At 46.8% G+C, this 25,888-nt stretch overlaps 1 protein-coding gene and 1 non-coding gene across 7 annotated transcripts in view; both read right to left on the bottom strand.

Moving 5' to 3' along the window:
• The window catches only part of NTM (neurotrimin), a 921,398-nt gene that overhangs the window by 884,961 nt on the left and 10,549 nt on the right, over positions 1–25,888 (bottom strand). Inside the window, exon 1 of one of the 6 annotated variants that reach the window (XM_067039349.1) lies at positions 16,430–16,667. The exons of the other annotated variants lie outside the window; for them this stretch is intronic. The gene's annotated coding sequence lies outside the window, so the exon portion shown is untranslated. Of the gene's footprint in view, positions 1–16,429; positions 16,668–25,888 lie in introns of those variants that run through there. 6 annotated transcript variants of the gene reach the window in all.
• LOC131760691 (U6atac minor spliceosomal RNA) lies at positions 20,961–21,083 on the bottom strand. Its single transcript, XR_009336794.1, has one exon. It is a non-coding gene; the product is annotated as a U6atac minor spliceosomal RNA (small nuclear RNA).

Below are 25,888 nucleotides of genomic sequence, written 5' to 3'. Positions count from 1 at the left end.
GAAGAAAAGGTGGACCATCTGTCCCTTCATGAGTTCCAACATTATTGATCAATCATCACCTAGTTACCAAACTCCACCTTAAGTCTTCAAGATACAATAAAGGAGACGATGATCCCCTTCTCTCTTGAACTAACATCTTGGTTGGAGGAAATAAACGATACACAAGTAAACAAACTAACAAGCTAGCCTCAGAAATTAGTAGGGGCTCTGTGAGAAGTTGTATTGAATGATGGCTAGAGAAGGATGGGGCATATTTACAGAGGTTCAGTGAGAAGGGCCTCTCAGAGACTGAATTATAAAAAACAGCTCTGCCCAGGAAGGTCTGGAGGGGGAAAGCTCCAGGCAGAAATCCTAGCAAATGGAAAGGTCCTGGAGTAAGACAAGTGTGAGAAACAGAGGACAGAGGACGGGCCTAGATCCTGGAGCAAAGTCACTGGGTAAGGTGGTGATATACGAGGACCTCTTAGAGGCAGGCAAGGTCCACGACTTCAGAGCCTGGGGGCTGCAGGGAGGAATGTGATCTTATTCTTAGCATAAACAAGGAGTGATAAGGTCCAATTTATGCTAGAAAGCATTATTTAGGCTGGAGAATGGATTGTCAGGCTCGTGAGGTACAGGATGGACGTGAAAGCAGCAGAATTGCCTGCTGCAGTAGAACTGACTACTGCAATGGTCCAGGCAAGATGCCATGACCCTTGGATGAAGGCCTTTGGGTGAAGGGAATGCAAATGGATGGGAGATTTATTTTACAGGCAGAAATAACAAGAAAAGCGGATAGATTTGATGTGAGGGGTGAACAAAAGGGAGGAACAAGGATAATTCTTAGGTGTTGTGTTTAAGGAACATGTTAAGAAGGGTGCCAGTTAGTGAGTTAGAAAAACTGAGGGAAGAGGAGCCTCTCCATGGGGTGCAAGATGGTAGGATAACGAATTCCATTTTGGATGCATCAAATGGCAGGTGCAATGTCTTCTAAGACACACAGTTCACTTAAGTACTAATAAGATATGAAAAGCCAAACACTTTCAACCGGTCATATCAACCTCTATAGATCTGAAGTCTTTTTCTACTTGAAAGGACTTAGCAATTCCCTCTGCCTTGAGTTGAAGTTTGTATGTATCTCAACAGCAAAAGTGTCAACTGTGGGCATCCTTTCTATCTTAGATTCTATAAAGCCTTTGATTGTTGTGGTCATTCTTCCAAAGACAAACAGGACTTGCCTATTATACCCTGCTCTTCTGTCTCTATGAATTTCTGCATACATGATTTTCTTCTCAAGGTTAAATCAATATGTGATTGAAAATATCATGTTTTGAAGAAATTTTAAGTGGCAATAACGCTAACGCATGTCATACTGACAACGTACATCACTCAAGGAAGTGAAGAAAACGTGTCCAATTTTGTGCTCATGCAGGCAATGGCAGCTCAACTTCTCCACTCAGCAAATAGAGATGACGTCATTGATTGTAGGAGCCATTCCAACTTCAGAGATTTTAATAAGGTGAGAAAATATGGGTCATTGAATGAATGAAATGATATATTAAGTTTGAGATGTCTTTATATATCTAGAGTTCACGGGCAGAGTCTGGGCCGGAGATACATATATGGCGGTCACCTGTATAGAGAGGTGTTGGAAACCATGGTGTTGGATGAGCTGTCCTAGAAAAGTGGAGACAGAAGATGCCTGAGGACCAAGCCCTTGGCAAACCTGCACACGGATATGAGGCAGAGGAGAAGAAATCAGAAAAAGACGCAGAAAAGGAGTGCTCAGTTACGTGGGAAGAAAACCAAGAGAGTTGTGATACCAAGGAGGCCAAGAGGAACATCTTCAAAAAGGAAGAAAGGGTCAACTGTGTCAAGTGCCTCTGAGAAGCAGATTAGAGGTTGGGAACTGACCACTGTAACTGGCGGTATAAATGTTGCTGATGACCTCGCCGAGGACAGGTGGAGTGGAGTGGTGTGGACCCACACCAGATGGGAAAGTGGAAGAATGAGAAAGGTGAAAAAGTGAAGACGATAAATAAAGATCATTCTTTTGAGACGCTTTACTGGGAGGGGGAGCAGCAAAGTGTGTCTGTACCTGAAGGAGGATGTGAGCTCAGGAGAAGTTGTTGATGGGACAGTTGTTGTTTTAAAGATGGGAGACACTAGAACAGGTGTGAATGCAGGTGGAAATGGTCCAGTGGAGAGGAAAGAAGTCACGATGTATCAAAAGAAGAAAGAATTGCAGGGCTGCAATCCTTGAGGGAGGAGGGGAGAGGCCCCGGAGCATAAATTCTGAAAGGGATTTTTTTTTCTATTATAGCAGGAGCGAAGGATGGGTCTGGAAATGAGAGGCAGGTAGAGAGGAAGGTTTGGTATCTGGAAGATGAGTCAGCTCCAGCTTTGAGTAGAGGGGAGAAAGCACAAATTTGCTGTCTCCGAGGAAGGTAAAGCAAACCGCCTAGGAATGCATAGTAGGATTCCCAGTCAGTAGTAAGCACCCATTGAGATTTAAAATGACATCACATTTTATTTTTTCTGTTGTTCCAGCAAGGTCTGGCTCCCAAGCCCAGGATCAGAAGATGTGGATAGCTGCTTTCAACCAGGCTTGCGGTTTTGCCAGGAAAATACAACAGACGCAACAAGAACAAGGAGGTTGAGGGAGTTTGCAAAGGAGGGATTATAGCCCCAAAGCATTCATGGTAAGTAAGGAGTAAAGTGGAAAGAGGAGAGGGGCAAAAAATTGTGGGGTCCGTGGTTTTGGTAACGTGCTGTTGTAACCTTTGAGACAAGGGGGTATCTTTGGTGAGCAACGGAGGGTCTCAGTATTCTACACGGCAGAGACAAAGACACCTTCCCGAAAGAAGGAGTGAGCCCATCTGAGGGAAGTGAAAGCAGTGTCTCTTCTCGGAGCACGACCACAGTCCAGGAGGCCTAAAGACCTCCAAATCTGGGAGAAGTGTAAACGGATGAGTTGGTCTTTCTTCGCATGCAGTGTAAGCTTTCCCTGCTGTAGTTAAATCAGGTGTCACCTTCTCGAGTCCCCGAAGCCTAATAAAAAGCACCTGTTTGTCACCCACATGGAGTGCCCTTTATTTTAATTGTGAGCTTCTATTAAGTCATCCCTGAAATTTGTTTATCCTGCTGCAGATCCTATTTCCTCACAATGGTCCTCATAGGCCCTATGATATGACCTTTTGATCATTTCCATGGAATGCTCTGGGATACTAGCAGATACCATAAAAGTTCAATAAGGGGAACTTCCCTGGTGGCGCAGTGGTTAAGAATCTGCCATCTGCCTGCCAATGCAGGGGACACGTGTTCAAGCCCTGGTTCCAGAAGATCCCACATGCCACAGAGCAACCAAGCCCGTGCGCCACAACTACCGAGCCTGTGCTCTAGAGCCCGCGAGCCACAACTACTGAAGTCCACGTGCCTAGAGCCCGTGTTCCACAACAAGAGAAGCCACCACAATGAGAAGCCTGCGCACCGCAACGAAGAGTAGCCCCCGCTCACCACAACTAGAGAAAACCCAAGCGCAGCAACGAAGACCCAACACAACCAAAAATTAAAATAAATAAATAAATTTATTTTTTAAAAAAAGTTCAATAAGGGTTCTAATAAAGGTTCAAGAGAACCAGTATGACCAGAGGATATCCTGCTGTGTCTATATTTTTTACCCTGGATTGTATGCTTTGCTTTAATAATTACTTTCCAGGTACCAGTATTCTCTTGTAGGCTTATGTTCGGTTCTGGGTTGTTTCCAAGTATCTTTCCATCCCGCGTAGGCATGCACCGGCTCTCTGGTTTATTGGCATGTGCTTCTTTCCTACAACTCCCATCACTGGGGCCCATCTTCTGTGGGTATTCATTTTCTTAACTTTTTCTCTTATACTTGAGTAGAGTTGATTGACAATGTTAGTTTCAGGTGTACAGCAAAGTGATTCCGTTATACATACACATGTATCCTTTTTCAAATTCTTTTACCACTTAGGCTGTTACACCATATTGAGCAGAGTTCCCTGTGCTATACAGCAGGTCCTTGTTGGTTATGCATTTTAAATATAGGGGTGTGTACATGTCAGTCCCAAGCTCCCTAACAACCGAACAACCTCCCCCACAACCCTTCCCCCAGGGAAGGGGGGAGGGAAACGAACTTCCCCCTTGAGTTCATTCTCTAAGTCTGCGAGTCTGTTTCTGATTTGTAAATAAGTTCATTTGCATCACTTCTTTTTAGATTCTGCATGTAAGGGATGTTATACAATATTTCTCTTCCTCTGCCTGACTTACTTCCCTCAGTATGGTGTGGGTATTCATGTAACACGTTTTTCCTCTCAGTTTTCATTTCTGGAACCTTTCCCAAGGGGCGTCATCTGCCAAACTCCATTTGGCCACTGGGCAAGCAGGATCCTCTGACAGTTGGTGCTATTTCCTCTATGACCTAGTTACCCCTCTAGGGGAGAGAAGAAATGGTTCCCAATGACCATTCTCTCTGAATACAGTACAAGACTTAGAATCCTAGGGGTGCTCCGTGTATGGCACTGAGCAGTGTGACAGAGGTCACAATAATTTGCTAAATGTGGATCTACTATGTTATCCTTGTATTTAAGATATGACACCATTTTCATGGTGTTACATCTGTAACATTATTATTATTATTATTATTTATTTGTGTGTGTGTGTGGTATGTGAGCCTCTCACTGCTGTGGCCTCTCCCGCTGCGGAGCACAGGCTCGGGACGCGCAGGCTCAGTGGCCGTGGCTCACGGGCCCAGCCGCTCCGCGGCACGTGGGATCTTCCCGGACCGGGGCACGAACCCGTGTCCCCTGCATCGGCAGGCGGACTCTCAACCGCTGCGCCACCAGGGAAGCCCTATAACATTATTTTTGAAATAGACTCTGCTGAGGGCTCACTGAGGCCAAATGCTCCCACCTGTACAAACCAGTGGAGACCCTGCCCAGTCCCTGCCAGCTCTCTTCCCAGAGTTGATGCCACATCCAGGAGCCATCTCAGAATGAGTCTCAGCTCACAGGGTGTGCCACCCCACAGCAGCAAGGTGACTTCTGCCAAGACCCTGATGGCTGAGCAAGGCACAGCTAAGCATCTCTTACCTCCATCTGAAACTAACAGGCCACCCAGCAGACACCACTCATGGTTTAGTCTCTCTCTTGCTGAAACTCGTAGTTTAAATTTTACAAAATAAGTCCAATGATCTGACTCCCGTGATGATGAGATAATTATGGGGTAAGGAAGGAGATTTCCATGATACAATGTGTCTGAAGGGAATTCTTTCAGTTTACCATTTCTAGTTGCCCCAGTTAGAACATCTTGTCCAAATACCCCATGTCCTCAGAAAGAAGAGGGACGCTGGTGAGCAGGAAGGACACACGGTGGAAGGTGGAGAAAGAAGTAGCCGCTACAGACACATCTAAGCTCAGAAATTAAAATACAGTGTCTCTGTTGACTGAATACATGCTACGTATCAAGCACGGCCGTATATCACTTCATTTATCTTTATAACACGAGGACTAAAGTATTAGGCTGACTTAACGAAGTCAAATAACTTACAGCCAGCACAGGACTCATCGGGGATTTGAAGCCTTGTCTACTTGTTTTTAAAAGCCTTCTTTTCACCAAAGGAAACAACTGAAAGAGACATCCCAGCAGTCTTTCCTGAGCAAAAAAGTGTGGCAAACACACTTAAATGCTACAGATCTTGATGGGATGTGGACCTTCCATGGGAACAGGTAAATCTAGGTGCCCTGGGAGTTTAGTGGGGATGCTTTATAAGGCCTATAGGATTTTGTTTTTAATCAAAGGCTTTTCTGATCACCAAGTACCGTTGACTTTGAGGATTTTAAGGGTTGTAATATCTATCTGTCTACCTACCCATCTCTGCCTTCTCTCTCCACGCCACTTCCACTGTCTTCTTCTCTAAGTTTCTGTTTGTCTCTATATATGCCTCACTCTATGTTTTCCTATCTCCAGGGGGGCGAGGGGGCTGTTTATTATGGAGGTTCAGCCTCAGACTCCAGAAACTTAGAAGGTTAGGCCCAGAGTGAGGAGGCAGAAAACTGGTTTTACTCCAAGCTCAAGGGAGAGAGATTAAATAATAAGGACCACATGTCGTGGATTTTCTAAAGCGTGACATTTTGAATGCTGTGGTCCACTGTTCACACAAACATACCTGCCCTTGTTGGAACTTTGGGGCCAACTTCCGGTTCAGCACATAGTTTCTCTGTGAAAAGATAACCTCAGACTTCCTTCACTGGCATCCTCCCAGTTCACCATATTCAGAAAGAAAGGGGAGCAAAATGTGCCCCAAGGCCATGAAGCACGGACAATTTTACACACATTCCAGAACTTAATCATTGGTATCGCCTGTCGTTGGTAAAAACCCAAGCTAAGAGAGAAGAAACAAACTGCTCAAGGCCACATAACAGGTGGTAGAATCAGGACTCAAACCAGGCCCCTCTAGTTCTGAACCCTGTGCTTTTCAGCGCTGCAGGAATTTAGAACAAGATGCTGTCCAGGGATAAAGATCAGGAGTCTGGAGGGTGCTCCTCTGGCGCCTTACTTCTCAGAAAAGGAGTACGGTCTTCAGCAAAAGGAGGTCAGAACCCCAACACGAGTCCTCATGAAAGGTGCTAAGAGCAGAACCTGAGTTGCAGCTGCTCAGGAGAGCTGGTTCACACGAGGGGACATGAAGAGAGACTGGACAGAAGGGACATGTGACATCCTAATCATTTATCCATAGCTTCCTCATCCTACAAGACTCTAGGTTGTGCGGTGTCCCCTTGCAGCTTCCCTACGCTGGCTGGGGTTGTGTGGGGTCCCCTTGCAGCTTCCCTATGCTGGCTGGGGGTGGGTACAGCAGCCATATGCCCGCTGTCCCCGCTTCACTGCAGTATGCCACCAACCAACATTGAGCTGTGCTAAGCAATCAGGCCCAGACATATACTAGGACAAACCTTATGAAAATGACGTTAGTGGACATCAAAATTGTTAAACGTTGGCAATTTTTTGTGGTCCACTCGGATGCTGTAATCATGATCATCAATTATGATCTTCCTAATCATGCAGAGCACAGAGCTCAGGTCAAAAGAGGTTGCTGCCTGGACACCCACCCATCCACGTCTACGCAGGAGGAAGTGTTGTCTCTGTGATTCTGGAGAGCCAGCTGGTAAAGAGGAAGGTCAGACCTACCAAGTGAGATCAGGGTCAACATGGCAACTGATGCAACAAATCCAGAACCACGACTTCCCACCCAGAGTAGGGGAGCATGGTGTGGGCACTGTGCCTGTGTCCTGTGCTTGCAGGAGTGAAACAAAGATCACCCAGCAGCCTGTGAGCAGCTCATATTAATGTGTAGATGCCATTCTTGTAGGTGTTAACTGCAAGCTTAGCTTGAATTAAGGGTTTTGGCGGAGGACCACTTAATTACTGCTACTGTTTTGAGATGTCTATGTGAGTGCCGCTGGCACGGATGCGGCACTGTGGAAGACTAGGAGATGGGGTCACACTTATCTGTGTTCCTACGGAAACTACTGGAATATTTGTTTTATACGGATTTTTATTCACTTTCCAAACATGCTACTAAAGAGTGCCCCTCAACCGCTGAGCAAGTGTTTGTAGCTTGTGCAGTAGCAGAATGGGCCAGAAGCTTCGTGTTGTGACCTGTTTAAAAAATAAAGTGTCTTGAAACAAAAAGAAAAAAAAAAAGGGCTTCCCTGGTGGCGCAGTGGTTCAGAGTCTGCCCGCCAATGCAAGGGACACGGGTTCGTGCCCCGGTCTGGGAAGATCCCACGTGCCGTGGAGCGGCTGGGCCCGTGAGCCACGGCCGCTGAGCCTGCGCGTCCGGAGCCCGTGCTCCGCAACGGGAGAGGCCACAACAGTGAGAGGCCCGTGTACCACAAAAAAAAAAGAACAGGGCCAGTCCCAAGAGTCACACTCTCCCTCACCCCATCACTGGCTTCTGAGTGAGCTGACCACATAAGAACCACGACTCGCCTCATCACACTTCTCAGTGCTGCGGAGTCACGGGGTGAAGGAGGCTGTGTTTGCACAGGTAAGAGGAGGGGACTGACAGCCACGCTTCCGAGGCTTAAAGCCCCACCCTATGTCTAGTTTCTGTGTGCACCGAACTCCTGTCCACTTCAGTTTTCTCATCTGGAAAAATCATGATGAATGTAGCACCCTCTTCACAGAAACACTGTAAAAACTAACAAAAATAATGCATACATGGCAATTAGGATCATACCTAGTACCTAGTAGGCAGTCAGTACATTTAAACCATTATTATTATTGGAGATGATTCTTTCCAGTTGCAAAGCCTTGAAATCTTTACATAAAGCTTATTGCAGGTCTGTTCCAACTCTCAGTATTCAGAATAGCCACTCTGTCTCTCTTCTACCACTCAGCTACCCCTGAATTAAAGAGGGCACGACAGGTCCAGAGGGAGGTAACTGTGGTTCCCATGGCTTCTAGCTTGGAATGAATATCCTGGCAGAAGACTCAGGATGGATGCCTTCCTTTTAAAGGACAATGGACCTAGCTGGGGGTGGGATGTGAAGAGGGAACAAGAGTTTAAGAGGTATTCAGAATCCACATGTACATCAAGCACTGTCAGCAGATGGAATAGATATTTCTCAGCATATACGGCTCGCCTTATTTCCAAGTACACAGGGATGCTGCTGCATTTGATTTCATATACATCGTTCACAAGCGCTTCAGAATTCATGGCAGCTCTTATTGTGTTTTTTCTCGACCACAATATTTTATTTTATATTAAAAATAAAATTATTTTTCTGTGGACACCCAAGACATTTTCAAGCCCTTTTATTTAGAAACTCTAAAGACCGCCATTGAATGGAAAAAAAGGTGAAACCAGCAGGCAAAAGACCTGACTTGCGGCCTAAGTGCTGCTCTTCTGACAGTCCATGGGACCTAGACTCACTTCATCTCTCTCTGCCTCAGTTTCCCTGAGGGTATTAAGAGAATTGGTGGCAACGGGATTTCTAGTGATCTGGTCTAAGGAAACAATCCTAAAACTGGAATAAGGCTATATTCATGGAGATGTTCACTGGAACATTATTTGTAACAGCCCCCAATTAGAGCATCATAAATGTCCAGACGAGGGTAATAGTACTGTACATCTACTTGATACAATGTAATGAAACCAGTTAAAATTATGTTCCCTAATACTAAATAACAACATGGAAAATTGCCTCTGATCTATTCTTAAAAGAAAAAATGAGATATAAATGATATGATTACAGCTATATAATAAAAACTATGGTGGAGAATAAGCGGAAAATGGGAAGAAAATACATTAAATGTAATTGTGCATGAGTGACTTTAAATCTTTTTAAAGCTATTTTTGTATGTGTCCAACTTATATTTAATAAGGATACATTACTTAAACTAAACTAAATACATCAATAATGATCAGCTGAGAGAGAGCTGAGGTAAGTGTTTTCCAAGGCCTTTAGTTCTAAAATCCAACTACAGCCACGAAGATTTAAAAAGACAACAGATTTGTGAAAGCCTTTTCAAATGTGTACAGCATGGCACCATCATAAGGCCTTATTATTATTAACTTGTACCAAGTAAGAAGAGACACAAATCCATTAATAAAGCCAAGGAGTGAAAGGAGAAGGAGGAAGATGACACAACACCCCGCTTGCTGTTAGAGCTCTTTCTGGCCTGAATATTCTTGATGCAGCCTTTGCAGGAAGGACTTTTCACAGCTTTTTGCTGTGCAGCCCTCTCTGCCCTTTGTGCAGACTTGATTGTCAAGCAGATGGGCCAAAGCCCAGCCTGAGGCCTGGTGTCTGCTTGGAGTGTCAGTGATGCTTGTGGCGGGGCAGGAGAGGCGTGGCGGTCCCTGTAAGGATGGGCCTTGGAACCACACAGAGCAGAACAGTAAGCACGGGGGGCTTCCCTGTAGAAGACCCCACGGACGCTCCCTTCCACACCGCAATGCCCACGAGAATGTAAGCGCACTGAGGAAGGAACCCAGCAAAGGAAGTTTTTAGCCCAAATCAAAGGTCACTTGTTATAGTGCATATGCCCGTCCAGGAGCAGCTGCTAGATTATGTCTCTATTTCATCTGAGCTGTATCACCTAATCATCATTCATCAAGGTGGGGGAGGGAGACAAGATGAAGTGATATCAAAAAACCAGAAGAAAAGCTGGCCTTAAATTCAAGAGGTCTGGGTTTGACCTGTGACCCTGCAGTGTACAAGCTACACGGACCCTGAACTACCACACTACCTCTTTGAGCCTCAGTTTACTCACGCATGAAATGAGGTGAACCTGCCTCGGAGAAGCATTAAAAAGGATCAGGTGCCTGGTACCCCACAGGTCCTAAGGGGTCATCTCAGCTCAACCTCTGGATTTGAGGTCACCTTGAAAATAAGGTCAAGCCCATGGTTTGAGCTTCCAAATGCCTCGCACATAGGTGGCGTGGTTATCAAGAGAAATCAGAGTCAAAAATGGATTAAACATACACTTTCTATTCTCCTCATCTGCCTGTGTTTTCTTTTGTTAGAGTCGTAAACTCTAGGCCATGTTGCTTCACAAGACAAGGAGAATGTAAGAGCTCAGACGGTCCAAGGGACCAGTTTGTCCCTGTTAGGCCTGAGTCCCTGCCATGGCCCTTTGGGGTTGGCAAGAAAATCACAGGCTTTACTAGGTCAAGGGGCCTTATAAACATGAAGTCCAAAAATAAGAGACCTGAGGCTCAGAGAGGTGAAGTTGCTCAGAGTTGCACAGTTAATAAGCAACAGAGTGGATACTCAAATTTAGATTCCCATCCTTCCCAATTTAACATTCTTTCTGCTACGGAGATTTCGGTGATTCAAAATACACTTTTCTGGCTTGAGAAAGAAGACATAAATGGAACGGCTATGGAGGTTTGAGAGCACATACGCGGGTATGAATGACCCCAGGGTAAGAAGGCAGGACGCGCGTGCGGAGCCGCAGGGCAGGGCAAGACCTGACGCTTTGCATCGATACCACAGTTTTAAAAGTTGAGTACAATTTCAACTCTGTTTACTCCCTGCGGATTTAACCTCATTGGTTAGGCAGGACAGACGTGGGCCCCGTTTTGTAGATGCGGAGGGAGGTGAAATGTTTTGCCCAAGGTCTCAGAGCCCATGAGTGGCAAAAGTAAGGCGGGCGGATGGCGAACTCTCATGACACAGAGAGGATTCTTCACGTGATGTGACCCCTTTTAGCGGCTCGTGTGCTGTGTGTTCGTGAGTGTTGGAAAACCCACACGGGCAGTTCTCAGCCCCAGTTACCTCTGGACACTTTTGTGCCCCGTCTCCTTTAGGAGCTACCAAACCACGTCAGGACCCTGGGTGAGCAACTCCTCAGAGGTTGTTGCCTTGGCCCCGGGAGTCCAAAGACATCAGAGTGTGTTTATTTGCCCAGAACTTTAAGTCACTGGGCATTTTTGCTACAGATAAATTGAGGCAACCACAGAACAAACTGCGTTGCCATCTGGTGCTGGGGGTGGGGGTGGAGGACAAAAGAACAGAAGAAGCCAACCAGGCTTTATCAACTCCTCCATGCCTTTTCCCCCAGCGGGCCAGCACCGGGCACCAGCCACTTGCCTCTTTACAGTTTTAACTAAAAGGTGCACTACAGAGGTGAATTAACATTTTCAAAGAATGTAAAAACTCAGAGCTGTTCTAATGATGATTAATGGAGAGCTATAAGGGGGCCGTGACCTGCCAGCGTCATTAAATGGATTGGCAGGTTTCTGAGCATTAATTATAAATAGCCACAGGAGTTCTCCCGCTTAACAGAATGAGGATAAATCCAAGTCTGCGAGAGAGAAGAAGAAGAAAGGAAAGCGAAAAGGGGAACGAAGTTTGCCTGTACATGTCCGCCCGTGTGTTGGGAGAAGACAGCCAGGGAGCAGAGGAAATGAGATAAATGATAAATTAGACCCTGCCAGTCAATCACATTTCCTAAATGTTTTATGTCCCCAAAGCTATAAAAGCAATATTCCTTTCTGCCCTTATTGGTACCATTTCTGTATGGCAATCACATCAGTTTCCTTGGGGATTTCAACTGAAATGTGCTTTGCCTTTTCTTTTTGTATTTACTCTCCAGCCTGCGACCAAGCGAGGGTCAGAGTCCGCATACAAATGGGCAGGAGAGAGACCCGGTGACCTGGAGAGGCGGGCAGGGGAGCCAGGGGCTGGCAGGGGGCCCTGGCTCCACTGTGCCCACAGCAAAGGCGGGGGACAGCAGAGGCCAGGAGCTCTGGTTCCTGTCCTGGGATCCTGGGGCGGCCTCAGCCAGCAAAGAGGCCCAGGCCTGCTGCAGCCCACGGCGAGGGCTCAGCCAAAGCCTTGCTGACTCCACACGTGCTGTGAGGACAGGGGTGGGTTTTGGTCCACTTTACTCACCGCTGCCTGATCAGAACCTAGAGCAGAGCCTGGCGCGTCGGAGGCACCCCGTCAATATTTGTCGAATGAGAGCGTGAAGGAAGGACTAATGAACAAGTTTATCTGTGACTAGAATGCACGGCGGGGCCCTGTGGAAAAGCCACGTCAAATGCAGACACCTGGGCCCCGCGGAGCCTCCGGGCCATGGGCATTCAGGTCCTGTGCACAGTCATTGGCTCTGCTCTTCCCTGGAACGCTGGGAGGCCAGCTTCCTCCTGGCCTGCTCTTTGAAAACGCATTCAGATTCCCTGCATTTTGGAGCTGGAAGGGAACCCAGAGAGGTGAAGGGGCTGGTCCAAAGCTACTCAACTAACTAGTCTAAGAGCCAGCACTGGGTCCCTTCTAGGGTCTTCTCCCTTACGCAGCACCCTGCCTCTCTGCCCCCCCCCCCCAGACCGTGACCTCCAAATCTGCTAGCACAACAATCTCAGCCAGCCAGCCTGCCCTGCATCAGGGAAAGCTGGGGCCATGGATGGGCGGGTCTCCCTGGAGCTCTACCTGCCAGGTGACTGGGTTTAGGTTATTACCCGTGGTGGAAGACAGAGGGAGATGCAGAGAGGTCAGGAGAAGGAAAGAAAGAGCGAACCCTAAACTAGTATTTGGAATAATGGTTAGTCCTGGATGATGTTATATTTTGTGTGTTGGTACTTTTCAAGGCTTTCCCCTGCAAGTCATTATTTCAGCTGATTGGAAAGCGGTATTGAAAGACCTGCTTCTCTGGTACCATTTTCTTCATATCCTATTAGTTGCAATACAATTACAGAGAATACATCAATTCCTAGCCTGCCCGCTGCTGCTGCCAGAGCCGCCTATTAAAAAGCGGCCTTATTAATGGAATTGTACATCTAGGATTAATCGGCTTGCGTGGGCCATTTACATTTCTCATTCCACAAGCACTTTTGTTTGCTTAATAGTCTGAAGGAAGTAGGAAATGACACAACAAAGCCTCTCCCAATTGCCACGTATCACTGGTGGATGTAATACCCCCTCCTCCTTTCATCTTGAAGTGCTGCCCAGGGATAAGATCTAGCACGTGCCACTGGGGAGAAGCAAGGCGGCGGCCCAGGCGCGCGATCGGTGGGGGAGGGGGAGGGTGAGGCCTGGGCCAAGGAAGGTGTGTGAGCTTTGGGGAAGGCGCCCAGGCTCCTCCTGTTCAATGTTCACGAGAGACACGCACGGGGGCAGAGGCCCAGGAAAGCAGGATCCCGGTAGGGTGACGGGGAGGGGGGCCCTGCATTCGCGAGATGGATGTACCCTACCTTCACCGTGAGTGGCTCCAGCAAGCTGTGCTTTATCCAGGCGGAGCTGCCGTCCTGGTCAGGTCCCTGCACACACACAGTCCTCCACCCATCTCCCAGTCACGGCTCAGGTGCGTCAGCCCCAAGTCACTCCGCTCCTGGGCCGAGCAAAGCATAGTTTCTCGCGAGGGGGAGTGCGGGAGCCGGTGGAGAAGAATACACACGTCCACTAGGCTTGCTGGCTTCTGTTGCTGTGGAGGTGGAGGCCTCGGGATGACAGCTGGGGGGTTCTCTTCAGAACTTGGGGGAGGAGAGTTAAAGAGCATCATGGCGGAGTTCTTGAGTTCACTGGACTCCAAGAGACCAGGTAAGAGGCCGCTGTCTCTGCAGCTGCAGTCCGCCCAGGGGTCCCAGAGAGATGCCAGCCATGTGAGCGGGCCCAGCGTGACGGCAGGGGAGCGGTGCTGAGGTGGGGACAACGGAGGCAAGGGTGCTGCAGTGCCCCACCCTCCGTCTCTGTCAGACTCTCTGGAGAATGTGTGAGATTACACTCTTACCCAGGCAGGGGCAGACATTTACCCCCAGAACATCCTCCCTGCAGGGAGTTTCCTGGGACATCAGGGAGGCTGAGACATCCCCGGGAAAAGTGACTCAAAAATCTTAGACCTCGAACCTGTTCATCAAACCATGTCCCCAGAGAACCCAGAGAATCTGTGCTGAGCAGAACAGGGCCTGGGAGGAGAGGGACACACAGGTATGTAGGTTCTGCACTGCGGGGGCTGCAGCATTAAACCACAAGGAGGGAGTCCAGTCTGAAGATGGAGAGAGAATGGATTTCCTCTCCCCGGGCGGGAGCCACACTTCCCAGCCAGGGACAGCTGCCCCCTGCCCACCCTCTACGCCTGTCCTCTCTTCCACCGGCTTCAGGAGGCGATGCTTATAAAGGCTCATCCTTTCGACGACAAAGCCTTACTGCATTTGCTTCTCTTTTTGTCTCTGGCTGGCTGACTGGTCTCCCCCATGACCCACGGAGGCCTGCACAGGTCGAAAATGATGGACAGCTCAGGCGTATGAAGCCTCAAGCCCCTTCCCAGCCAAGGGCTCTGGTTCAAATAGAGGGCTCCAGTCTCGGATGACGTCACTGCAGCAGCCAGGTCCATGATGTTGAAGTGCTGTAATACAGTATGACTTTTCGCCTTAATGGAATTTTTCTAGCCCACCAGGAAAAAACGACTCCATTAACCACAGTACAAAGGCCCCTCCTTATTAGTATTTTAGAACAGTGGCAAAACATTTCGTGAATCTAATTACTGCTGACAAATATGAAAATTGAAATCAAAGTTGAATTTTCAGCTACAGTGCCTCATATGCCTTCTCCAACTCCAGCTATCGCATCAACACACTTATTCTTCCAACAGTTTCAGCAGAAGAGAGCTGATTTTCCCTCTCCCCACCCGCTCCCAGCCCCCGCCAGGCCCCACGCCCTCCCCGGCTCGGACCCTATATATTTTGAAACATTAAATCTGACATATTCATCTTGGTGGTTATGGCACTAGCTAACTGACTGCATGTTTACCCGTCACGGATGCAGGAATGGGCTGAGCTGGGATGCTGCTACCCTCCACCCTCTCTCCTCTTGCCCCCAATCCTAGCCTTCCTTTTTGCAGATAAAAGTCATTTGACTGATTTCAAATTCCTCATGATATCGGGACAGGAAAAAAAAAAGAAAAAAAGACTTGTCAACACCTTTCTTTCTTTCCCCTATTAAGCATACTGTAAAAATCAATCCCTTTTGTCACTTCACTCCGCTTGCGAGAATGTTTAATGGATGTCAAGGGAGCTAATGATCGCTGGTAGAAAATTCATTTTAGATTTGCTATTTATAAAGTGCTCAGTACTCAGGTGGGAAATTAACATGAGGCAAGGAGCCGACTGGGTGGGGGAGAGTGGAAGGGAGAGCCGGCCCTGCCAGGCTGGCATGAGCTTTGTGTGGGTGGCACCCAAGGCGTTCTGTGGGCAGATGACACATGGGTCAGAGGTGCTGTAGGGTTCAGTGAAAAGAGCATAGGCTCCGGAAACGTCTGGACCCTGGCGAGCTGACTTTTCTGAGCCACAGTTTTGTCAGCAATAAAATCCTATCTGCAACACCCAGCTCACAAATTGTAGAAAGGATTGAATAAAATATCACACATAAAACATTTACCAGTGCCTGGTACTGAGGACTAGGATGTATTTAATAAATGTTCAGTTTCTTTCCCCACAGCCCCAAAGCCCCGTGAGGGGACCAGGACGGGTAGTGGTCGGCCCGGAATTGCTCCAGGATCTGGAGCTGGCCGGGGCTTCACTCACAGGCAACCTGAGGCATATGCAGGTGATCACATTACCCGGCGGTTCTCAAGCTAGAGCAAGGGCGACCACCAGAACCACCTGAAGGCCCTCTTAATCCACACACCGCTGGGCCTCTCTTCAGAGTTTCTGAGCGTTTACAGGTCCCGGGCGGGGTAGGGCCTCCGAGTCGGCATTTCTGAGACGTTCCCAGGCGCTGCTGACCACACTCTGAGAAGCACCGTGATAGCCGTACGCTGGGAACCGTCCCCTGAAGGACGACGTGGAACCACCACCAAACCGGCACCTCCAGATGTAACAAGTCCATCCCCACCTGACTGACTCCCACCCCTCAAACCAGTCTGGGACCCAGAACTGTCAAGCAAATCAGCAAATGCAAGTTCATTCCCTCCCCAAATTTACCTCGCTGTTCAAGCAGAAGAGGCAGGTGCCGGGTTCATTGTCTGGTTTGCGTCCATGCAGAGCCAAGCCTCTGGGTGGCTGGTGCCTCAAGGGCTCGGGTGGATCAGCCCTTCTGGCCCCCAAACTTCTCCCAGTGACACATGGAACTCCAGGTCGGAAAGCGCTGGTCCACCCCTCACCTTTCTTCTAGTTTCTCCTCTTCCTGGCCTTCCCCTGGATACTCCTCTGTTATATTTGGATTAACTGCAAATCTCCTTTGATTACTCACTGTGTTGAAACAGACAGCCTGTTGCCACGTGTTTGATGACTGAACCCCCGGGGGAGTTCCTATTTGCAAGGCAGCCAGTTACCGAGCGCTGGGCCTTACAGGCGCTCCTTGAGCTGCTAATTCATTGTCTAAGAAGTTGCTTTGCAGTTTCTGATTTTTCAATAATAGGCTTCTCAAGAAGGCTTTAAGCTTCGGAAATAAGCTGAAAACTGCTTTTCCCGTCATTTACATCAACACCAGTGGATCAGGAGGGAGAAAAAGGGAATCGTTTTGCCTGTTATTCCTGGGGCTCTGGAAGCCTCTGTGGGTAGCGTGTCAAGGCTGCAGGTCTGGAAAAGTGCCGTGGGAAGTGTGCGGCTCCCAGAAATCCTGATGCCCCGGCGAATGAGAAAATCCTGAAATTTCTCCTGACGCCCGGGCTTCCGCTTCGCCGATCGGGACGGATATTCTGGGCGCCAGCAAATTGTTCTGTCAGCAAGCGGCTCCCTCGGCTGCATCCCGTTAGCATGCCTGTCACTCATCCCCCAGTCTTTGAACCACAGCCCCGCCCTCTGAGGTGGCATCCTGCCACCTGGGACAGGTAAGGGGGTGGGGGGGTGGCTGGAGAAAAGCTGTCAGGAGGCGCAGCCTGCAGGGGAGGCGCTGCAGTCTCCCTGAAGCTGCCCCTCATTTCTGTTGTCGGGGGTGTGGATCCAGGGCGTGGACCATAGTAGGTGCTCAGTTTCCTCAACAGAGCGGAGGAACTTTCTGGTACATGGGCCACTTTCAACCACCACCTGTCTCTCTCCGTCTCTCTACTTCTCTTTCTCTCCCAAATGTAGATTTTACAAATAATCCAATGAGCCAGAAAGAGCAGCCGTCCTTTTTTTTCCCCTGCCAAACCATTTACCTCCCCATTAAAAAGTAAATAAACTGTGAAAACTTACTTTCACTGTTTAGTCTCCTAATTCTCATCAGGCTATTTTCCTTAGGTACCGAACGTGTATGGACCAAAACTAGGGTGCCAGATAAAAACAGAGCAAAAATAAGATGCCCAGTTCGATCTGAATTTCAGATAAAATGCAAATAATTTTTTTAATGTAAGTATGTGCTATGCATAATTAAAAGTTATGCGTTGTTTATCTGGAATTTAAATGTGTTGGACATCCTGGATTTTTATTCACTAACTCTGGCAACACAAGCAAAAGGGAATTTGCATTTACTTACATAGTCTACATATTTCCATAGCTTCCATACCACGAAGCTTGCTTTGTCTGGTGTTCTTTCCTAAGGTGGGAATATTCCAGAGAAACCGAGACCCCTCCCATGAGGCCCACAGAGCCCTGAGGGGCGGCCCTTCCAATCGGAGCTCCTCACCTATTGCTGCATGACTGCTTCACATCAGCGGTTCTCGAAATGTAGGGTGACTTGCCCGCCAGAAGGGCTTCTTGAGACGCAGAGAGCTGCCTTTTAGAAAGTCCCAGACTTTCTGATTCAGGGACTTTGCTCACATCAGACTGGACGGAAGCCCTGGACTCCAAGGCCGGCTCCTAACAAGGAAACCTCTGGGAGGGATCCTCTACAGATAGAATCAGTGGGTTAAAGCAGGTCCCCAAACCCTGCTGTTCTCCTTTTTCAGCTTTTTAAATTCTCTTCCTGGCCCTCTTCTGTCCGTCCCTCTCAACGTTGAAACAAGTGTGTGCCGGGTTGCACTGGTGCTGACCCGGCAGAGAGCAGCTCTGCAAGGTCACCGAGAGGTGAAAGGGTGTCAGTGTCCTGTCAGTGTCCATGGTCAGTTTCTGGGTCAGTGTCTGTGATCAGTATCTATGGTCAGTTTCTGGGTCAGTGTCCAGGGTCAACGTTGGGGTCAGTGTCCAGGGTCAGCGTTGGGGTCAGTGTCCAGGGTCAGCGTTGGGGTCAGTGTCCAGGTCAGTGGGGCTGGAGAGCAGTAAGGGGAGGGTTCTGGGAGACAGAGCAGGACCGAGGCTGGGGCAGGATCGGGAAGGATAGGTAAGGACCCTGCCAAGTTAAGGAACTCTGGCTTTATCTTGAGAGCCCTGTGGGCTAGTGGAGATTTTTAGCTAATGACTGAAGTGGCAAAATTTGTTTTTGTAGCAAGATAACTAATGATGGAGAAGATGGAGGAAGGGCTGAACTGGGATGCAAACTGGTAGCAGGAGAACTATTCAGACACAGTGTTAGTCCGTGGACAGTGATGCCAGCCTGAGCCGTCGGTGGAGACGCAGGGCCGGTTCAGAGACAGAATGGAAATGAGTTGTGAGTGACTGTGGGAGTGGGAGGGGGGAGGCGGGAGGGAGGGGGGTGCAGATGCCCTCATGGGGAGGGACAGACACTAATACCTACACTGTTCAGAAACCTCCTAAGATCCTTGGCTTTACTTTTCCAGTATGAATTGAGGGACAAGTTTCCCAGGATAATTCAAGTAAACGTGAAAACTACATTCTAAGGAAGTTTAAATATCCCATTTACAGATGAGGAAAATAAAACCTTCAGGAAAAAGAAAAACCCCTCAATTTCTAAAGTTAGAGTTAATGATGGAACTGGGATGAGAAAAGGATATTCTGGTCGATGTGGAAATCAAGAAATATATTTTACATGGATAGGTTCTGTAAACTGGCAGTGTAAAACTCTACCTGTGTAATTCCTTGCAGAGTTAATTAACGTGAGAACTGAGTTGGAGATGAGCTCTGATGACCATGTCTGGGAGAAGGTCTCCGTCTCCTAGACGGTGGGCCAAGAACCAGGAAAAGAGATGGAAATAAGTTGGAGGTAGGTCATATCGCATCTTACAGATCCAGGGAAAAGAGGAATATAGCCAATATTTTCTAATAACTATAAATGGAGTATAACCATTAAAAATTATGAATCACTCTGTTGTACTCCTGGAACATATAATATTGCACATCAGCCTCCACACTTCAATAAAGAATAATGATAACGATCATTTTAAAATCCAGAGAAAAAAGAATGTTGTGAGGAAAGGAGTGATTAATACTACGTGGAATTCCTCGGCTTTGCTGGCCAGTGCTCTCCATCCCTATGCAAACAACTGTGTTCAGTCCTCTTCTGCTTACTGGGAAAGCCAGCTGACAGAGCTATAGGCACACGCAAGAACCTGTATACACACGCATGCAGACACAGACCTTCCCCGAATTATACTCAGAGAAAATAAAAACTACCAAACATAAACTTCTTCAGCTTCCTGTCGCCAAGCTTAAAACTTTGCCTGCATCCATCCGGTGCCGAAGACAGCTGCTTTGCAGGCTTCCCTTTTTCTTTATTGTGGTAAAATACACATAACATAAAATTTACCATTTTAACCACTTTTAAGCATACAATTCAGTGGCGCTAGGAACACTCACAGTGCTGTACAGCCAGCAAATTTATCTCCCCAAATCTCTCATCATCCCAAACAGAAACTCTATACCCATGAAATAATAACTCCCCATCCCCGGCTCCTGGTAACTTCTATTTTCTGTCTCTATGAATTTGCCTATTCTAAGTACCTCATAGAAGTTGTATCATACAATATTTGTCCCTTGGTGTCTGACATTTCACTCAGCGTAATGGCTTCAAGGTCCTTCCTTGTTATAGCCTGTGTCAGGATTTTATTCACTCGTTTCCTTACGGCTGGATGCTATTTGGTTGTATGTAGAGACCACATTTTGTTTATCCATTCCTACACGGATGGGCACTTGGGTTGCTTCTCTTTTTGGCTATTGTGAATAACGCTGCTATGGCCATTGGGGTGCAAATATCTGTTTGAGGCTCTGCTTTCAACGTCTGGGGGTCTATACCTAGAAGTGGAATTGCTAGATCATATGGCAGTTCCATTTTTCACTTTCTGAGGAACGAAGAACTGTTTTCCACAGTGGCTGCACTGCTTTACCTTCCCACCAGCAGCGCACAAGGGTCCTAATTCAGCTTCTCTGTTATCGTCACCATTTTAAAAAACTGATAACCATCCTAACGTGCATAAAGTAGTATCAAATTATGGTTTTTTTTTTTTTTTTTTTTTTTTTTTTTGCGGTACGCGGGCCTCTCACTGTTGTGGCCTCTCCCGCTGCGGAGCACAGGCTCCGGACGCGCACGCTCAGCGGCCACGGCTCACGGGCCCAGCCGCTCCGCGGCATGTGGGATCTTCCCGGACCGGGGCACGAACCCGTGTCCCCTGCATCGGCAGGCGGACTCTCAACCACTGCGCCACCAGGGAAGCCCTCAAATTATGGTTTTGATTTGCAATTCCCTGATGACTAGAGACGTGGAAAATCCAGGGTGAGAGCACAGAGTGCCGATGCCTTAGCCACGTGTTTCTTGTTTAGGCTGAGGTCCTCTCGCATCCTTCCTCGTCAAGGGAAGTTTAACCTCCCGCCTTTCATACAACAGGCCAACTGCCTCTTGATAGTCACAGCCCCCTTCTTCCATGGTTGTAGGCCCCTGAATTTGTCTGGGCATGTGGTCATCCAAAGTGGATGGTACCTTCCCCACCCTCTCCTGCATCTCAGCGTGGCCGTGTGACCAAGCTCTGGCCCAGGGCGTGTGAGGAAGGGTGTCCTGCGAGGGCTTCCGGGGAGGGGGCTTCTTTGGGACGCAGTCCCCGGGTGCATTCTGCCCCTTCTTGTGCTGCTTCCCTTTCATCCCACGGCCTGGCCCAAGGATGCTGCCAACTTAGACCATGTACAACGGATCCAAACCACAGACAGGATGGAGTCCCTCAGGAACTCCAGCCAGGAACACAGTGGAATGTTTTTGTAACCAGAGGGAGAAATTCCTATCTTCTTTAAACCCCTCTCCCTGTGTGTTGTTGTCATTTGTGGCTGAATCCAATGGTAATGAGTATTTCCAAACATGTGGCTCCTTCTATACTGTAAACGCTAACGATACTGCTCTGTCCCCTTCTCTTTGAGACCCATTTTTCTGCCTGTGCTCAAGATTTGCTCCCACCCCACCCCCTGCATTCCCCGAGTGCCCTCACCCAGTCAGGCACCTCCTGTGCCTCCCTTCACGCCCCCCGTTAGCAGCCCCCACCACACGCATCCAGAGCCGGCTTCCCCGTCTTACAAAGGTAACAACCTTCTCTCCAACTGCAGCCCACCCTTGGTCTCCCTACTTTCTCTCTCTTTAAAAAAATTTGAAATAATTATCCACATTTTTATTCTCACCCGACTTTATCCCCACACTATGGCTCCAGCCCACAAGACCGTTCTCCCAAGAGGATAGAAGATATTCTCATCCCTAAGTCGGGCCTTACTTGATCCTCAGCAGCGTCTGATTAGGCGAACACTCCTGCCTTCCCCAAACACACATTCTCTGACCCCGATGCCCTCATCCTCTCCTGGTTTTTCTCCCATGTTTTGGCCACTTCTCGTCAATCGTTTTCCCAAGATCTTGTCCCTTCCCAACCCTTAAATCCTAGTTGTCTGCCCCATTTCTCTTCACCTCCTCTCTACTCTCTTCCTGGGTAATTAACCGTGTCTGTGGTGAAGACCATCTTCGTTCAAGCTCAGATAACTTTCCAGGGTTCCAGACCCGTCCAGCTAACTTCATAGTGCAGTACTCTGTGTACGCCAATAAAACCATCATGACCCAAATTGCATTCATCACCACTCCCCGAAAACCTGCCTGTGTCCCATTTATCCGGATGCTAGAAGTCCCCTTCCATTTCCCTTTCTCACACACCATTGTTTTTGTTCCCCATCTCCAGGTCACACCCTCTAAGTCCAGGACCCTTGGATACCTGTGTCTCTAAGTCTCTGCCACATATTCTCACCTGGTTAACTCATGCCTGATTGGCTGCCATACCCTCTACTCTTGTCCCCTTTTAGTTCACTCCCCCACCGCAACAAGAGGAACACTTTAACATTTTTAAGTAACCCAAATAATGTTATTTATTGATTAAAACTGCAAAGCTAATCATGCTGCTGTCGGGCATATAGCCCTTCCACACCCTGTCTTCCCTCAGAATACACTCTTTAACAGGCAGGAACCATAAAGCCATTCAAGGTCTGACCTGTGACTACTTCTCTACCTACACCCCTTGTCTTTCTACCTACAACCTGCCCCTCCACCCCCGCTTTATTCCCCACAAACTATCCAAACACATCCAATCTAGCCAGATGGGATACTGGATTCCTGAATTCCTACCATGCTCCCCTGCCTCTAGGCTTTGGCCTACGCCATTTCCTTTCATTGTAACACTTTTCTCTCCTCTTGCCTGGTTGAATCTCTTCACCTTGGTGTCTCAGCTTTAACATCTCTTCCTTCTAGAAGAGTTCTCTGACCTCAGAAATCTAGATGCGGCCATAGCAAACATGACTTGCTTTTATCCCAGCACATAGCATGTTGTATTGCACTGTCTTACTTCACTGAGTATAAGAACTAGGACCCCTTGTTTATGGCCAGCACACAGTAGGGTCTGAATAAATCATTCTAGAGTGGATGAAATATAAATGTAAGTAAGAACTCGGCCAGGCCCTTGAATCTATGATTTTGCTTTTTTTTTAAATCATTCACCTTGGTGATGTGGATGTGACAAGTCTATATCACTTGGGGATGACACGAAGCTGATGGTGACAGCTTATCAGAATACAAAAATAGTCTCAATGGATTTAAATAATGGACCCACGTGAAATGAAATTTCATACACTTAAAAGCAAGGATGGGAGAGGTCTTGAATAATTTTAGTCAGGGGAATGAGTGCAGCGCCAATAAGCGATCGTGTGGAATATCTCAAAAGGAAAAGAAATTAATATAATAATAAAGTAGTCCTATATATAATAATAAAATTATAATATTAAGTAATAAATTAATATAGTCCTATATATAATAATAAAATATAATAAAGTAGTCCTATAATATAATAATAAAATTATAATATTAAATAATAAAATTAATATAGTCCTATATATAATAAAATATAATAAAGTAGTCCTATATATAATAATAAAATTATAATATTAAATAATAAAATTAATATAGTCCTATATATAATAATAAAATATAATAAAGTAGTCCTATATATAATAATAAAATTATAATATTAAATAATAAAATTAATATAGTCCTATATATAATAAAATATAATAAAGTAGTCCTATATATAATAATAAAATTATAATATTAAATAATAAAATTAATATAGTCCTATATATAATAATAAAATATAATAAAGTAGTCCTATATATAATAATAAAATTATAATATTAAATAATAAAATTAATATAGTCCTATATATAATAATAAAATATAATAAAGTAGTCCTATATATAATAATAAAATTATAATATTAAATAATAAAATTAATATAGTCCTATATATAATAATAAAATATAATAAAGTAGTCCTATATATAATAATAAAATTATAATATTAAATAATAAAATTAATATAGTCCTATATATAATAATAAAATATAATGAAGTAGTCCTATAATATAATAATAAAACAGTCCAAACTGTGGTAGGTAATAGCCCACTCCACACCCTGCCTATCAGACTACATCAGGAACAATCTCTCTGGTAATGCCTTTTAGTGGATCATTATCAAAGTGGAGCAACTTCAGAAGATAGTTATCAGGATGATTAGTGGTCTAGAAGTTATGCCCGTGATAAAGACGGGAAGGAACTAAGAATGTCAAGATAAGATCACTTGGGTCCATAATAGTCTTAGCTTAGAAAGAAACTGCATCCCACAATATTACTTGTACTTGGAGTGGCTCTCACTGGCATAGGTTAGGAAGAGGCAAATTTTTGCTCCATGTAGATTCTCCAGGATTGTATTCAACTGCAAGTAACTGAAACCTAATTATATGGGGAATTTTTTCCCATAAATAGTAAGTGTGGACACAGGTATTCCAGAGCTGGCATCACTGCTATGGTATCTTGAACTTGGGGTCCTTCTGTTAGATTGAGCCACGTGAAATTCTTCATGCTCAGCTATTTTCGAGTTACTAAATCAACAAGTCCATTTCGTTCAACCTAAGAGCTTCCTGGTTTGCCATTCTGGGTGTGTTTGCCATCCTGATGCCATTTTGTCCTCCCGTTCGCAAGTTGGTGCCTGGACCCCCGGGTAGTATGCCAGGCTCTCAGTCAAGAAAAGCCTGGGGGAGGGGGGGGTGGTAAGGTTCACAAAGCACAGCCTTCCTGAGTGTAACCCTCAAACTCCCACCCGGGAAACTTCTGCTCACTTCCCATTGGCCTGGCCCGCACGGTGTGGCCATCCTCAGCTCTAAGGAAAACCTCAGGGGTACGTATTATAAACAGGCACATCGCTGCCCTGAACAAAGTTAGAGCCCTGTTTATAAAGAGGAAGGATAGAATTTAGACTGAACAGTGTTTTCCCACAGAGTTTATCCACTATGCAAAGGGAGGCTAGTGTCGGTTGATCTCCACTCTATCTGCACTGCAGAGTCATAGGTGTTTCAAAGCAGAGGTGACCTTGCCCCATTTTGATCCATTTAATGAGAATGTCTGTGAGCTGAACCTGGGCCTCCGCTGATGACAATCTCCACAGGCGATTTGGATAGACAGCCGGAACTGGGACCACGGCTCTGGCAGCGAGCGTCTGCTCACGGGAAATCCTGGAGTTGGCGAGCAGGAATTAGCAAACATCATTCAGGTGGGACGGTTGTTCAGGCGGGAGATGGGGCTAATTCCAAGGTACCTCCCGCAGCCCTAGAAGTCCGAAAACGCTTCCGGGTTTGATGATTAAACTATTCCAGCCTTGGACAAGGCTTCAGCCGTGCAAGAAAGTAATGAAGAAGTGGTGATAAGATATCTGGATCCTTCTATTCAGAAGCTTTACGGGGAAAGGGAGAAGAAATATAGAATAATTATTCTTATTTGCCTTCAGACTGGGCAAAATGGTTTACTCGACCTGCAGATGTCTGTGCACCACCAACTGCATTGAGAAAAAAGGTTGTCAATCTTTTCATGTTTGGGCCAGGTGTCCTCTGGCTGTTTAGAGGACAGTCAAATGCCCCGGGGTGGGGTGGGGTGGGGAGGGATGGATGGTGAAGAAAGAGGCAGAGTAGGTTTGAAGAAGCAGGTAAGAAGCACTCGTCCACTTTGCCTTCTGCAGATAAACAAACCCACCCAGTCACTCTCCTCTTTTCTCAGGTGCACCCTTCCCTGGCCCCTGGCGCTCCCTCTGATGCAAAAGTGGTTCAGAGAGCATCCCTTCCTCCACACTTC

The sequence above is a fragment of the Kogia breviceps genome, chromosome 7 (assembly GCF_026419965.1).
Source record: "Kogia breviceps isolate mKogBre1 chromosome 7, mKogBre1 haplotype 1, whole genome shotgun sequence".
Lineage (NCBI taxonomy): Eukaryota > Metazoa > Chordata > Mammalia > Artiodactyla > Physeteridae > Kogia > Kogia breviceps.
This window is presented reverse-complemented; position numbering and strand designations above follow the sequence as displayed.